At 35.4% G+C, this 12,515-nt stretch overlaps 2 pseudogenes; both read left to right on the top strand.

Annotated features, from left to right (window-relative positions):
* Positions 1 to 1,111: 1,111 nt before the first annotated feature.
* LOC143574554 (26S proteasome regulatory subunit 8 homolog A-like) lies at positions 1,112 to 4,324 on the top strand (annotated as a pseudogene).
* A 1,917-nt stretch (positions 4,325 to 6,241) lies between these two features.
* Positions 6,242 to 10,768, top strand: LOC143574565 (uncharacterized; annotated as a pseudogene).
* The last annotated feature ends 1,747 nt before the right edge of the window (positions 10,769 to 12,515 follow it).

The following is a 12,515-nucleotide window of genomic DNA, read 5'->3' as shown; positions in this document are numbered from 1 at the left end:
CGAAACCCCCTAACCATTATGCAATCAAAGGTTGCAATCAGTGGCCAGTATCAGTGGAGACTAATTGAAACCGTTCACTGATTTGATAAACGGTAATCATTACTCCGCTTCTTTATTGTTGGAAGTTAATGCATGTAACATTATTGTATGTGGGTATCTATCAACCGTTATGTTGATGCTCAAATTGGGTATGTAAGTAGTAGTACTGCTTATGTGGGAAGTTGTAGACATGATTTATGGCAATCTATAAGAGCATCATCTCCAGCTCTATGTTATCTTGATTTTCGATCATTACTCTGATGGTACTATATTGTTATTTGTGGCATAATATAATTTTTACTTCTATCTATTTTTTCTCTAATTAAAGATGGATGGGTGATATTTGGACATTGGTCAAGTATTGATTGAAAATGCATGGAAGAAGCAATGAGCACATTGTTAGCAATGAATCCTGAAATATACTATTTTCGTTTCAATCCAGGTGGGAGTACAGAGTACTAAAAATCATTATCCTAATTCTTGATATCATAATTAGTTGATTTATGACCTTTTTACTTTAAATGTTAGCTTTTTACAGTTGATCTGTGTGATATGGAGTTGGATGAAATGGATACGGATTAGTCTTGTCACGTTCATGTTTATTCAGATTTTGTCTAATCAGGTATCCATTTTGTTCGAGTATGTTCGGTAGTTTAGAAAACTAAAGTAATATTTTAATCAACTCACCTTTTTTAATACTATAAGTCTGTAATAATAGTTACAGTGATGTCTATTTTAATTATCAAAAAACATTACTCAACTCAGTGGCGGATCCAGAAAAAAATTTCACAGGGATCGAAACTATTCAAGTGTCTAATGTGTATGCTAAATATTACAATATTTTTGTCTCTATCCGGGTCAGTTCAGGTCGGGTGGGGTCATATAAATGTATGTCTAACTTTTTATCTTTATAAAAAGGTGACAAAAAGCGGTGTCATGTGCTTATAACAACAACACTGGAAACCATCAAACAAACACAAACACAAACACAAACACAAACACACTCTTGATCTATCTTGTCTTGCGCACAAAGAAAAGAGCAACCAAACAATCCTCTGATTCAATTGAATGAATGGCGTGTGTGGATGTGGCGATGAAAGCAGACGACAAGTGTTGTTCAAGGCCCAAATCCGGTGAGGGTTTGAGGCAGTATTACCTCCAACATATCCACGATGCTCAGCTTCACGTCCGCACAAGACCCATAATCTCAATCGCCTGAAAGCCCAGCGTAACGACCTTAATTCCACAGGTAACCCAACCCTACCTTTATTATTATTATTATTATTATTATTATTATTATTATTATTATTATTATTATTATTATTATTGATATATGTGTTGTTTTAATGGAACTTGTTGGTTTCAAATTAGTATGTTAGATATGTATCGAATTTGGTAGTCAAATCTTCTGTTGTTTCGATAAGGTCTTCTGTTTGTTTATTTCTTCATTAACGTTTTTATTAGTGACTTTTCTAATTTAATGATATAGATTTGAACAAAATTATTATTATTATTATTATTAATTAAAATATATACGAGTGTTATGTGATTATTTTATATATGAGATAAAAAAAACACCAACTTAAAGGTATCCGGAACGAACACGGACAAGAAATTTCGTTTGTTAACAGTTTGCTTGTTCGATATAAACGTACAATAACAGGTCCTTGTTCGGTTCGGCTTAATATGTTTACAGCCCTAGTGAAATCAGAATTGTTGAACGATACCTGCTATGTTTTATGATCTTGTTAGTTAGTTATGCTTTTGGGTTTGTATTCTCCGTGGATGATGTTGTTATGCTTTCGTCTCCACAACAAGAAACCATAATAATAATACTGACATCTTTAAATAGATTCAACAATTCAATCAAAGTTTCAACAAAACTAATTTTACTACCAAACTGTGTTGCTATTGAATTTCAAGTGTTACTGTATACAAGAGCGAGCTTGTTATTAATAAATATTACACCTTATATTATAATGTTAAAGAAATACAGTGAGGACGCTTAAGGAAGAGTTGCAGCTGCTTCAAGAGCCTGGATCTTATGTTGGTGAAGTTGTTAAAGTCATGGGAAAGTCCAAAGTGCTAGTCAAGGTTACTGAACTCATCTTTTATAAATATTATTTAAAACCTAATCAAAATATTTATTATTTCTTTTCTTTTATAACAAACAGGTGCACCCAGAGGGCAAATATGTTGTTGATATTGACAAAAGCATTGATATCACTAAGATCACTCCGTCAACCCGAGTAGCCCTTCGCAACGACAGTTATGTCCTTCACTTGGTTTTACCCAGCAAGGTTGACCCTCTCGTCAACCTTATGAAAGTTGAAAAGGTTCCTGATTCTACGTATGATATGATTGGTGGCCTTGACCAGCAAATCAAGGAGATTAAAGAGGTTGTTATTTCTAGTTTCTTTGTTTTTTTATTCTTCATCTGGAACATTTCATTTGATTCTAATATTTTGGAAAATGAAAATTCAGGTTATTGAACTTCCAATCAAGCATCCAGAGTTATTTGAGAGTCTTGGAATTGCTCAACCCAAGGTAACGATGCACACAATATCTATAGATACGCTTGTAAACCAAATCGAATGCAGCATGAGTTCGTTTAACTTTAATCGATCAAACTCTTTTGTTTTGTATACAAAGCTTATTGTTTATAATATTATATTGTTAATGTTTTAGGGGGTTCTGCTATACGGGCCACCTGGCACAGGGAAGACCTTGTTGGCAAGAGCAGTGGCTCATCATACTGACTGTACTTTCATTAGGGTTTCTGGTTCTGAACTAGTTCAGAAATATATTGGTGAGGGATCTCGAATGGTCCGAGAACTTTTTGTTATGGCCAGGTTAGTTTCAGGGTTTTGATTTTACCATTTATGTTTGAAAGTTTTTGAGCAAAACATGACCCTAATTGAAACTTTGGGCCTAAATGCTTTTGCTCGTTAATGATTAATTTTGTTTGTTGTTGCAGGGAGCATGCTCCATCAATCATATTCATGGATGAAATAGACAGTATCGGATCTGCTCGGATGGAGTCTGGAAGCGGGAATGGTGACAGTGAAGTGCAACGAACGATGCTTGAGCTTCTCAATCAGCTTGACGGTTTTGAAGCATCAAACAAGATTAAGGTAGTTGAAGGAATCATGGATGTGTTTGTTTGACTAAATATATACAGCATTGTTAATTTTTTTTTTAATGTTTTCAGGTTTTGATGGCTACAAACCGTATCGATATCCTGGATCAGGCTCTTCTCAGGCCTGGGAGAATTGATAGGAAAATTGAGTTCCCAAATCCCTATGAAGATGTGAGAATCTTTTGACTTTAAATATTTGAAATTTATTTTATTGAGACTGATTTTTGTGTGTGTGTTTGTAGTCACGATTTGATATTCTAAAAATTCATTCAAGAAAGATGAACTTAATGCGTGGAATTGATTTGAAGAAGATAGCTGAGAAGATGAACGGCGCTTCGGGTGCTGAGCTTAAGGTCAGTTCCTGTTCACTTTGACTTTTGACTTTGAAGTTTCTATCTCTTATAGTAATAATTAGTAGCTTTATGATAAAAAGTAGGCATTAGGGTTGTGCATGGGTCGATTCGTTCTGTTTCAGTTTTACTATATGGTCTTGAAAATAATGAGTTTGTTAATTTATGATTGATTTATTGTTATACATTTAGGCTAAAATATTTGAGACACTTTTTGTTAAATTCTTGTAAACTACTTAACATTCAAAGATCAAGCATGAAAATTTACATTCGGTTTGGTTCGTTTTATTTACATTTTAAAACTGAACCTGACCTTAAGTTTGGGTTTTGTGAAAACATAATAATACTCAACAGTCTTTTGTATGGGTTTGGTTATGTCCGGTTATTATGAGTGGTGTTCTTTTAGTAACAGGTCAAACTGACCCAAAATATTATGTCTCCTATGAACTAGTGTGTTAAATGTGAAAATAATAATTTAATTTGTTTATAATTTTTATGTGGTTGTGTTACTATTACAAATACAGGCTGTTTGTACTGAAGCTGGAATGTTTGCTTTGAGAGAGAGGAGAGTTCATGTGACACAGGAAGATTTTGAGATGGCGGTTGCCAAGGTTATGAAGAAGGAAACCGAGAAAAACATGTCTCTACGCAAGCTTTGGAAGTAATCAATTAAGTCAACGGCTTTTCTACCTAGTATTTGTTTTCAAATGTTTAAAACTTTTATGTTCGTTTGACTATAAGTGGTTTGTTTTGAATTGCGTTTATCTTTTGTATCCTTACCATACTGATATTACCTTTAAAGAATTAAAGGTGAACTTTTAAAAACACAATTGATGTAGATGAAAGATGGTATGAGAATCGTCGTGTTTTAACATTGAGCTTGAATACGTTGCAAGAGCATTCTTGTTTGCTTCTCTATCTTTATAATTACACTAAAAGATATTACATTTTTTCTCTGATATACAATTAAATAAGACTTTTACTGAATTGAATATAAAACAAAATTAAAAGAACTAATGTGTGACTTTTGAAGACATATGAACCACATATACACAGTTAACTCCATTCTCAGTTATGTATTTCATACTAATAGGTAGTGTAGCTTAACTTTCCAAATAACACTTTAGAGCAGGTTAAAAAATTCCATTTTAATGTAACACAAAGTAGAGTCTAACCTTAGATTTTGTTTTTTCTCATCGTTCATGACTATTTTTCACCTCTTTTCTATTACCTTTACAAGTGGTATCTGGGAGAGAAATCTGAGAGAGAATGGCTGCAGAGAATGCAAGTTTTCAAGTTCCAAGTGTTCCAAAGTTTGACGGCGACTATGAACATTGGAGTTTGCTGATGAAGACGTTAAAATCGAAGGAACACTGGGTTGTGATCGAACCTGGTTATACAGAACCACGTGAAGGTGCAGAACTCACTCCGGCTCAACAGACGAGCCTAGATGCTATGCGTCTCAAGGACTTGAAGGCTCAGAATTACCTATTTCAATCCATTGATAAGCAAATCGTGAAGACGATGACCCGCAAAGACACGGCGAAACAGATATGGGACGCCATGAAAAACAAGTATCAAGGAAACGTGAGGGTGAAGAAGGCACAACTGCAAAGGCTTCGAAGAGAGTTCGAGACCTTAGAGATGAAAGAAGGAGAAAGTATCACGGAGTACTTTGGCCGGGTGATGACAACGGCCAACGAGATGAGAAACTTCGGGGAAGAGATGGATGATGTAAAAGTGGTAGAGAAAATCCTCCGGTCTCTAACTGAAAACTTCAATTATGTTGTGTGCTCAATTGAAGAATCAAAAGATACTGATGAAATGACAGTAGATGAGTTGCAGAGTTCGTTGTTGGTGCACGAACAAAAGCTATGTAGAAGAACAAACGATGACCAGGTGCTAAAAACTGAACTCGAACCCACTGGCAGAGGAAGGGGAAGAGGACGAGGTCCATCCACGAGGGGACGTGGTCGGGGACGCGGAAGATCCAGACCCGACTTTGACAAATCATCCGTTGAATGCTACCGATGTCACCAACTCGGGCATTTTGCGTATGAGTGTAACCAAACAGAGAAGTTAGCAAACTATACCGAATTCGATGAAGGCGAAGACCTGCTGCTAATGACTCATGCCACATTGAAGGAGGAGCCGAAGAAAGGTTTGTGGTTCCTAGACTCTGCTTGCTCGAACCACATGACTGGGAGGAAGGATTGGTTCATGAACTTGGATGAAAGGTTCGCGCACACAGTGAAGTTGGGCAACGATCTTCGACTAAATGTGAAAGGAATAGGAGATGTGAAGTTGGAAATAGGAGGTGTCTCTCAAATTGTCTCGAAGGTGTACTATGTTCCAGAACTAACCTCTAGTCTCTTGAGCATAGGACAACTTCAAGAGAAAGATTTAACCGTTGTGATTCGAAGAGGTGTTTGCAAAATATATCACCCACACCGTGGTGTGATAATAACTTCAACAATGACCAAGAATAGAATGTTTTTGGTAAATGTGAATGTAAGAGTTTCTCAACACAGGTGCTTCAAGACAGCAAGTGATGAAGAGGGTCAAATGTGGCATAGAAGGTTTGGACATGTGAACTTCAAGTCCATTCGAACCATGCAGTATAAGGGCCTTGTGAAAGGTGGTAGAACCTACTACAAATTGTGAAGTGTGCAACCTAGGCAAACAGCAAAGAGAGAGTGTGCCAAAGAAAAGTATGTGGAGAGCTAATGAAAAACTCCAGCTCATTCACACTGACCTTTGTGGTCCAATCGAACCAGAATCTCCAAGTGGCAAAAGGTATGTGATGGTCCTTATTGATGATTATTCTAGAAAGGGCTGGGTGTATTTTTTGGGCAAGAAAAGTGAAGCTTTGGACCACTTTAAACAATTTAAAGTGATGGTAGAGAAAGAATCTAGGTTGTTCATTAAAGCATTAAGAAGTGATAGGGGAGGTGAGTTTAACTCAAAACAATTCAATGAGTTTTGTGAAAGTTCTGGAATTAAAAGACAACTTACTACAGCCTACACTCCACAACAAAATGGAGTGGCAGAGCGCAGAAATAAAACCTTGATGAATATGGTAAGATGTTTGTTAATTGAGAAACAAATGCCAAAATGGTTCTGGCCAGAGGCAGCAAATTGGGGCTGCCATGTTTTAAACCGTTGACGTGGGAGGAGGGCCTACAGAATCTAGTCAGATCCTTTTAACTTGATTTATCCCTTTATCTCTTGATACTTTGTGCTATGTGTACTTGGAAGAAAGAAGGTTTTCATTAATGCTCAAAACTAACATGCAGATGGAGCTCAAGAAGACTTCACAGAAAGTTTTGCATTTGCTCTAGTAAATGGTGCACTCGGAGTGTTTGAAGTTCATGGACGAAGGATCCGAGATTTCAGGTACATGTTTCTTAAGGATATTTGGAATTTTGTAGTCCCATTTAGGTCTAATGCATTCACTCATGTTCAGTTATGTCTTCCCTTTAAGTTGTCATGATGATTATTTCCAATTGTGCAGACCGAAATGGCCCGATGCATCATTTATATCTTCTGAAGGACTGATTACTGCAATGGCTTATCGTATTCCTCATGTGGTTAGTTTATTCTCTTGTGTATTTTCTTCAGGTTTAATATCATAACAAAAACAACATGATTTGTTTGTCAGGTTATGGGGGACAAATTAGGGAATGTTCGGTGGTGGGACGTGACAACTGGACAATCTTCCTCTTTCAGCACTCACAGGGAAGGAATTAGAAGAATCAAATTCTCGCCCGTTGTTCTTGGAGACCGTAGCCTCGGGCGTATCGCTGTTTTGTTTAATGACAATACATTCTCAGTATTTGATCTTGTAAGTGAGAAAAGTAGCATTTTGCTTCTTTTCTTACTTGTTGTTTTGCAACATATTTTTAGGTACATAATATTTGAATAATATTTGTCAAACCATATATAATTGAATTAAAATCTCACTTTCAGGATTCACAAGATCCATTAGCCAATTCCTTATTGCAGACTCAGTATCCAGGAACCCTTGTACTGGAACTTGATTGGTTACCGGTGCGAACCGATAAAAATGATCCTTTGATATTATGTATTGCTGGAGCCGATAGTAGCTTTTGTCTCATTCAGGTTAACATGTATGCATCACATCACATATCACTTGCTTTGATTTCTAGTCACGTTAAATAATAAAATAATCATTTGAGTGACAAAAGAACCAGTAATGTAACGCATCCCGGATGTGTGAAGGAACGTTTTCGACCAATGCCAATATGTTCTCCTGTATTGCTTCCTACACCACATGCCATGGTGATATAATATTAGCAATACTTTATTTGTCCTTTCATTCTGAACATGATAGGGTTAAATTGTATTTAATTTTGTAATAACAGGCATTAAGGTTGATCTTGCAATATAGGGTAAAGCCCTCATGGTTTGATACACATAGTGCAATTCCAGATATTAAAGGGAATCCCCAAATGTTAAGAAGTTCGTCATCTGTTGGAGACCTTCGTAGCTATTTGATTGACGCGTCACCTATTGGTGGCTCGGTTGTCCCCGAGTTGCTTCTTAAAGCATTAGACCCTTACCGAAGAGAATGTAAGATTTATACGATTAGGACCATTTCATAACTTTCAAATAATTCAGAAACTTTTAGAACTATTAACAACTAATCATTTTATTCATTTATTTTATATATTTAATATTATATGATGGTAGTTTTGTCATTTACTATATGTAGTAATTATGTGATTGCAAATGTGTAATCACAAGTTTATATATGCATAATAGCCAGATTGCGTATTTACATATATGTGTAATAACCAACATAGATATATGCAATCAGAAATTTCATATAATATATGATAAAACTATCCTCCAAGAATATTAAATACATAACCTAAATAAATAAAACAAGTTCGTAAAGTTCTTAAGTTTCTAGGAAGTTCTGAAATGATCATGATCTTATACATACATACATATACATATACATATACATATACATACATATATGTATGTATATATGAAAAAAGTTCATTATTTTTTTTCTTTTTTTATAATCTTTTATATATGTTTTATCGAATCAGGTTGTGTATTAGATGACGAAAGGGTGCGACAGTATGCTTCTATACTCAATAAGGGTTCTGCTGCAAGGTTTTCTTTTGCTGCTGCAATATTTGGTGAAACCTTAGAGGCTTACTTTTGGTTGCAATTGCCGCATGCATTAAAACACTTGTTGAACATGTTATCTAACAAATCTTTAAAACGAGCACCCGTAAAACTTCCAACTACATCAGTTGATGATACAGCTACTCTAACTAGGATGTTTACCAAAGGGAGATCTAAAGCAGTGTCAACACACACAACTTCAGTGGTACATTTATGCTTCTTTACAACAAAAATCACACAAATTTAGTGGTAACATGATTTATGCTTCTTTACAACAAAAATGTCAGTTTGTTTGAGACATAATATGGTATCTGTCTTGGTAGAACGATGGCCAACTTAGGATGATGGCTTTTGACCAACAAGAGTTGTGGGAAAATGCGAGTGAACGTATTGCATGGCATGAGCAACTAGAGGGTGAACAATCTATACAGAACTGTGTACATGAGTGAGTTTATATCGTTGTTGAGTTTTTAGATTGATGGGGATGATTCATAATAAACCAATTGGTAACTGGATTTCCTAATAATATATATATCAGGCTTGTGATGGTTGGTAATTTGAATGCTGCTGTGCACTTACTGCTATCAACTCCACCAGAGAGCTCGTTTTTCTATTTGAATGCTTTGTGTGCGATTGCTCTTTCATCTGCAGTTTCAAGGTCGTTGAATGAACTAGCGGTTAAGGTAGTTGCAGCAAATATGGTGAGGACTGACAGGTCATTGTCGGGCACGCATTTGCTTTGCTCTGTTGGGAGATATCAGGAAGCTTGTTCACAGGTTGTATTTTAAGGAAGTTATTGTTTCTGATAAATACCTAAAACATGATACTTTGATTATCTGTTTATGATTGATTCTTAAAGCTGTCTGTTATGTTCATATGTTTGCTCCAAGATGCTGGATGTTGGACCGATGCTGCAACTTTGGCAGCAACACATTTGAAAGGAACTGACTATGTAAGGTTCGTTTATGTTCGTTCATTTAAATTTGTTTATGTTTGCTCCCTTATGTTCGTTAGTTTACATTTTTTAAGTTAGTCTGGTTACGTCGTTAATATATTCATTTAAATTTTGTAGGCTCATCACAATTTTGTCTGGTTTTAATAACTTTTTAACCCAATAGACCAAGACATTCTTGTTCACGTGTACTTTGAATTGATTTTAGCTCAGTTATGTTCGTTCTTGAGCCATTTGTTTATGCTATTAACGAACGAACACAAACACGTTCAATCATTCATATTCTTAGTGAACGAATGCGAACAAGAAAACCTTGTTCGTTAACTGTTCATGTTCGATCGCTTGTTTGGTTAAAGTTAAACACCGTTGGTATTCGTTCGGTTCGCTTACACGCCTAGTTGTACAAAATGATAAGGAATCTTATAAATAGGACAGTTCATGTTTTTATATTATTAAACTGTGTATATTATTATCTTCTTTTTGTTTATTCAAACTTAACAAGGCAGAATATGTTATTTAGATATATTTTATATGTATCATCTCATTTGTTATATTTTTCAGGGTAATGCAAAGATGGGCAGGACATGTCTTAAATGCTGAACACAACATATGGAGGTATAATTCACTTATAAATATTTGACCTGTCTTAACCTATTCAAATAGCTGGACTTCTCTTGAAACTTTGACCCGAATGGTTGACTGATTATGGAATGCGGGGCACTAATAATGTACGTAGCAGCTGGTTCATTGCAAGATGCATTAGCAGCACTGCATGAGGCTCAGCAACCCGATACAGCCGCCATGTTTATTATTGCCTGTCGGGAAGTTCATGCTGAATTTATAGAAAACTTAGATCCTAATGAAGACCCGTCGGTCAAGGAAAAGTTGCTCGTGTTACATGGATTAAACCCACAAAACGAAGTAGTTATCGCGGTTGGTGAGTTATACACCAAGTACCAACAGAACCTAGTCCATCTCTGCATGGACTCGCCGCCAATTTCGGAATAATTCAAGTTTTTTACAGGAAACTGAAGCCAAGTAATGGATATGTAAAGCTTCCGGTACCGTTACAAATAATAATTTTTATCTTTTTACTATAAAATAAAATAGACTCCATCTTGATGCAACCAAGATCATTATTTGCATAATAGAATATGACAACTTTTGGTCTCACAGCACATATATGAACCATTTGAGTCTTTGCATGTATGGTCTGAAGGAATTCAAAGTTATGATAAAACAAGATTTGTGATCAAAAGATAAGATTGACTTATTTTGAAATTAAGACCATGTATTAGCTAGGCATGAATTGGAACTTTCGTATGTATAGTTCAAGTATGTAAGTGTATATATTTGTGTTAAAACAGAAAATATTAAAGTTTATATATGGTACACAAATACCAAAAAAAATGTTGATTTATCATTTATGGGTTAAATTGTATGAATGGTAAAATGGAAATTTTTAACCTGCTCTAAAGTGTTATTCGGAAAGTTAAGCTACATTACCTATTAGTATGAAATACATAGCTGAGAATGGAGTTAACTGTGTATATGTGGTTCATAGTTCTTCAAAAGTCACACATTAGTTCTTTTAATTTTGTTTTATATTCAGTTCAGTATAGTTTTAGAAAGTTAAGTTACCCCACCTCTGATGCCGCTTTGTTCATTTTCTTATTTCCTAGGTGTTTTGATCCAAGTTTGGTTAAGATCCCGGTGGAAGTGGAGAACCTGGATTGATTTCGGAAATGAGGAAATCCGAACTTCCACTAACTTAATGTTAACGCAAAAAATGAAAGATAACAGTGGTAATCTGAGAAAGAATGGAACTGGTCAACTTAGGAAAGGTCAATACAAAATTCAATATTACATGGATGTTTAATTGCGTTTTAAAAAGTTCACCGCATTCAATAACACCGCCAAAACCAGCAACACGTATGTGGCGCATGACGTTCTCCGGTATTGGTTTACGTCTAACGCATTCCCAAAATTTTTGATCGCCACGACGAACTGTTAGGGGTTCTTGACTAAAATTGTTATTATGAAACAAATGGTAGGCTCGGTGATTTTCACCTAAAAATAACAAATCAGAACTATTTGGACCAGGAAACACTCGTGGAGTCATTTTCTAATCTCACAACACAGGTTATGAAACTCCTAACAATTTAATTGTAGAAATGATAGGATGGCTTTAAATAGAATTCATAATCAACTTCCACACATATATATTGCATGATTTATTTTAAACCTGCCTCATGCATGTACGAATAATATATAAGATTTCAAAAGAATCATTCAATTAAAAATACAAGGTTCACGGATTCATTATTCACTTGTAGTGTCACTTCAATGCAAAAAAGCAAAATTATCAATATCACATGTAAACAATACTTAGATCAAACCGTGATCTTAAACCACGGGTTGACTAAAAAACAAAAGAAACACATGTGAACATTCTGTTAAGTTATTTAATTTGGAAGATAATAAACTTACATACCCGCCCGAGGCATCACTTTAACCAACTGAGCCCGAGACATCACTTTTCTTATTTAAATAACTTATATAGTTTAATAGGAAATTAAAAAATAAATGTCGAGTAGGTATTTGGGTTGAGTGGATTGCCTGTTTGTTGAGTTAGTAGTTTTGTTGAATAGGTGAACCATTTCCTCACCCTAATGACTATAACATCCATCATTGATGCAGCACTTAAATTCCTATAACCAACAGTGACGTGGCCACATTTCATACTCGCCGCAAAGCACTCTTATATCTTGTATCGTAAACTATAAGGAATGTGAATTTTGCTATAGCAAATTCCGGTACCATAACTAACCAAACCCATATTGATCAAATCTTCGATGTGTTTCCGCCGCAA

This window comes from Bidens hawaiensis, unplaced genomic scaffold (genome assembly GCF_021521415.1).
Source record: "Bidens hawaiensis isolate Kalapana, Puna unplaced genomic scaffold, B.hawaiensis_p1.1 tig00027057_1, whole genome shotgun sequence".
NCBI classification, from domain to species: Eukaryota; Viridiplantae; Streptophyta; class Magnoliopsida; order Asterales; family Asteraceae; genus Bidens; species Bidens hawaiensis.
This window is presented reverse-complemented; position numbering and strand designations above follow the sequence as displayed.